The 4,877-nt window shown below is 36.0% G+C and overlaps 1 long non-coding RNA gene across 1 annotated transcript; it reads left to right on the top strand.

Annotated features, from left to right (window-relative positions):
- Positions 1-879: 879 nt before the first annotated feature.
- On the top strand, positions 880-4,264 carry LOC145769227 (uncharacterized). Its single transcript, XR_014288993.1, has 3 exons — positions 880-1,044; positions 3,567-3,661; positions 4,151-4,264. It is a non-coding gene; the product is annotated as an uncharacterized LOC145769227 (long non-coding RNA).
- The last annotated feature ends 613 nt before the right edge of the window (positions 4,265-4,877 follow it).

Here is a 4,877-nt window from a genome sequence, read left to right as displayed (position 1 = left end):
AAAAAAAAGTGTTCACACTGAGAGCGTGAAGCGTGACCGAATCGCGCCACCGGCTTGGAGATCTCGATTTCAAGCGTGAAAACAGAAGTTGAATTATTTCAACTTTTCCCTTTCGCGCTTGACATGAGAGCTCGATCGGTTCGAGTCGAGGTTCGGAAGAGGTCGGCTGATTGTACTCGCTTAGGCTATAGTTTGTCAGCAGTTTTGGCTCTGTAGATATTTTGATTTTGTAACACATTATGAGCAGTCAGTTCAAATTCTAGCCAGCAGCAAGATGTAAGTGATTTAACATACTGGTAGTGAAAGATCAAAGCCTAGGAAAAAATACTAGGCCTATTGCTGTAACATAAACCAGGGTCAGATCATCAGATGTCACTAGAATACTTAAGTGAGGCCTAAATAGTTGACAAATAGTTCCAAATTTACAGAAAAACCAGATGTTTTTTGTTTTAAAACTAATCAAAGATAAGTTAACCTTTTATTTTCAAACAACCTTATTGCAAAAAGATCAACAAGGCTAAGCTAATCCAGTTTACAACTTTATATATAATTGGCAAATAAATGAAAGCGTACGTAGTTCAGGTTTAGATGTATTATACTGAATTGGAATATGTAGGCTACAGTATCATAGGCTATGCTGTTTTATTAGCCCTGGATCTATAGAGGCTGAGTGGGTATATTTTACTTGGCCTGCTACAATACAGGGCAGTACCGGTATAACACAATGTTCCGGTATTTGGTATCTATAGGCTAGATCTGTGATTTAAAAGTAAAATTTAGCACAGTACTTTATAAAGCAAACAGACAAACAAACCGAAGTCATGACATAGAGTAGACTATATCAATCAAGTGGTATTAATTTTTTTTTATTGCAGTTAACATTGCTTCAATTAGAAAATAAAATATCCATTAAATAAAAAACTAGTAAGTTATATATAACTTAAAATGTTCCTGCTCTGTACGATGAAAAGCATAATGGGTACAAAGACAGGAAGTTAAAGAAAAAGTTACGAAAAAAAATGAAAAAAGATTTAGGCCATCCGGGTAATTATTAATTTATATTTTGACTTAAAAAATATTAAATAGGCTAATGATTGATAACAAAACAACTTAGTTGGAAAACGTTGCTAAAACGGTAAAAAAAACATTACTGCTGTTGCTGATGTCAGTGAGCTGAAAAGAAATCTAGTTCGAGTGTGACAACATTTGTTGTTCATATTTTTGTAAACTCTACTGTTTTGGTTTTTCACTGCGTGTTTTACTGCTTTTGTGTCACCATACTAATCTTAAGTGTATGACTGTACGTAATGCTTATTTGTAAGGTAGCAACTGAGCTATCTAAACAAACTTTATTTACGTACATTTGATGAACAGGGATGTTGATGATGAATAAACACATGGATTAAATTAGCAATACGAAGTAAAGGCGTGGCTATATTTACAGCACTAGTGTTACCAGATAAGAATTTTTTCCATAATTTGAGTAAAGTTTAAAGTAGTTGAGACAAAACCTTGTGATTTAGGAGATTTTGAAATCCTGGGCAAAACTCTCAGTTTAACCCTATCCTTGGCAACACTTGTTACATAACAATGCTTTTTGATTGCATCCATGGTTAATATAACCACTTCGAATAAGCAGGGCCTCTGAGAGAAATTTTCACTAGGGGTACGAAGAGTCATTCCGGGCCCCCCTCTCACTCCGGGTCCCCTTTGTCTTGGGCAAAACGTGTGATGTTTGCTTAGGCGTATTGCACACCATACAACATTTTACTGCAGAATTGGACATTTGTACGCAATAATAGTACATGTATCACTAAAACTATAAAACTAGAACCTGCAATAAAACTATTCTTTAATTTTAATAAGCTATGCACAATAATACTGAATATGAAAGAGGATAAATATGTCGTTTCCCTCATATGATATAGGCCTATCCCGTAGCCGGTCGTTTGGTCGACAAGACATTTGGTTGACAGGACATTTGGGTTAGGGTAAAGGTTTGTTAACTAACCTTAAAATGAGTCGTTCTGTCGACCTAACATCTTGTCGACCAAATGACCGGGTACCGGCCTACCCTGCACTGCTGCCAGATAAGACTGAGCATCATCAAATGCAAGTTTGTAACAACAGAGAATGGCATTGGCCTACCCTAGATTAAATTCTATCCCATGCATCTGAATAATGACATAATGTAAGGTTTAAGTCGCCCCGATAGCTCAGTTGGTTAGCGCGTGACTTCGTGAACGAAGAAGCTTCAAGATCAAGCGGTGCTGGTTCAACTTTCGGGGCGTGTACTTGATCAACGCATTCTAAGGACTGCTCTCCATTCAGTGGCACTTAATGGATGTAATAATTCCCAGGTAACAAGACTTCAACAATCGGAAATTTCGCTCTGCCAATCTCCGTAACCGGCCTTGCTTCAAGAGCCTCTACAAGTATGCGAAACAACCAGGAATAGCCTATCAAGGCTTTGTCAGTACGAGGATAAAGATTCAAAACCAAGTTTGCCTCCTTTTTCAAATAGTTTTTAAAAAACACAAAAAAGCCCAAAAACACCCGGGCATTAAAAAAAACTAGCGGTTTGGGATTTTTAAAAAAATCCCGGGTTTTTCTCAACCCTGCTTTTGCTACACTATGCCCCTCCCCCCGGGACAGGAGAATAACCAACTTTTGTGATTTAATTTAGGGTGCTTTTAACAGAACATGTTTGCACGTAAGGCATTAAGTCACCACTTTAGACACCTAATTTCTTTCTAAGCCCTTTTGCTACATTACGGGCCCCCCAAGGACTAACGATCAACAACATTTATGCTTGAATTTAGTCGTTTAGGATGGTTTTAACCAAACATTTTTTCGTGTAAACTATAAAATCACAATTTCGGGCCCCCCAACAACCACAGGCCTGGGCCCTCAAGGGTACGCCTACCCTCCGTACCCCCCTCTCGTAGGCCCTGCGAATAAGTACTGTTACTGTAAGCTGACAAATATATACTACTACTATGTTGTGAGTGAGGATTTTAGTTTCTAAAATGATGATATGGGAGAAAATAATTATTACCACACCTAAAATTACAGATATCGAAAAGTTGTTTGTGTAAGTCCTGTGCAGATAATAATAATAATAATGTTAGTTTTTATATAGCGCTGTATCCATTGCAGAATGCGTTGCTCTACAGCGCTTTACAAAGCAGACAGTGTCAATGCAGCCGTATAGAGGCGCAACTGAGTACATTAAGTCTTTTTAAATGGATATTTTCCACAAAACTTGCTTAAGAAAAAAATCGTAACAGCTTTGTTGGAAATGCTTTCAATTTCTTGCTTTTAGTGGTAGAATCTTTACAAAGTATAAAGAAGAGACAGAGAGTGTGGTTATACTTAGTGAGTGACTTAATGGTATTGTCTCAACACTGTCACTGTGAATCTGAATAAATGTATTGCAATGACAATTACTCTTAAGCGTATTATACATCAAATATAAATTATTGTGGAGATTCATCTGCTAAAATTATCAAATCTCATGCTTAAAATTAGTAAAAGTTAATTGCAAATGCTTATTTTATGTGCAGCTGTAGAACTGAAAGACCCGGATGACAACAGTGAGAGAATTTGTAATGACTTTCTGTTTCAAAGCACAAATTCCTTTGAAGACTTCACTGACTGGGTAATTACTACTTAGAATCACAAAATGCAAGGTGATGATGTGACAGTCCTGTTGGGAGTATTTTAGAAAGACTAAAAAGTTTACACGAAAATAAAATACAATTATGAAAAAGAAAACTTTTGTCTTGTCTGATGATATGCGGATAGTGCAAGTAACATCAGGACATGATTGCACTATCCGCATATCAGAAAGCATTGCATTGTATGAACTATAGCAGACGTCGAGCTAATTGTGTCCTTTGTCCTTGATATTAAAAATATTAACTATCTCCAAATTAGGTATGTAAGATGTATGCTTGCTTTTCATTATATATTGTAGGCCTACAAACTTTTACATCCACCTCTTACATCCAAGGTCGACCAAGCATGTTATTTACATATTGTTATTTAAGTGTTGAAGGTTTTTGTTTTTGACATAAATCAAGGAAATTTAGTACGTTTTGTAGTTCTTTTTTATACGGCCTGCATCATAACTTAAATATTTTTTCAGGAATGTTTGCTCTCCATGTTAAAAGAAAACTCGTCAGCAATACAGACAGCACTGTCTACTGCTACATACAGTACAGATGAAGAAGCATTGTTTAGTAGGGTGGCTCGTTTTTGAACTTTTTTTTTTAATTCTCTCGGGGTAGTGGGGAAATGGTGCCAATGAGTGAGAAAACACTCATGACAAAATTTGAGATTCGTAACAAATTGTCTTTAGCCTCCTCATGGGGCTCAAAAATCGAAAAATGGGGTGAAAAACGCATTTTTTCCAAAAAATAAAAAAAATATTTTGCAAGAATATTTTTAGTTTGGGTAGATACAATATTGTTTAGATATATTTAATTAACCTAAGAAAAAAAATTGGAGTCATTTGAACTATTCCTTCAGCTTCCTCACAGCTTCTGAAAATTTCGCATTTTGCTGAAAATTTCGCATTTTTGTGTGTGGTTACAGAACCACAAAACGTCATTGCATTTCTCTTTATAGACCTTCCCTGAGCTGTTGCGTCATTTTTTAATGAAATCGGGTTAATTTGGTAGAATATAGTGACGTCTTCTATTGAATTTGCGTCACTGACGAAACCATGGTTGTCACAACGAAAGCTTTGACAAAAAAATGAAAGAATTTAAACAATACATGTTTCTGTTGCTGTTTTATGGTAAAAGTAACTTTTTCTTATTAACACACGATGTTTCAAATGAATATTTCGGTAATGCCCTGAAGAACGATAA

This window comes from Aplidium turbinatum, chromosome 4, assembly GCF_918807975.1.
Source record: "Aplidium turbinatum chromosome 4, kaAplTurb1.1, whole genome shotgun sequence".
In the NCBI taxonomy this organism is placed as follows: domain Eukaryota; kingdom Metazoa; phylum Chordata; class Ascidiacea; order Aplousobranchia; family Polyclinidae; genus Aplidium; species Aplidium turbinatum.
This window is presented reverse-complemented; position numbering and strand designations above follow the sequence as displayed.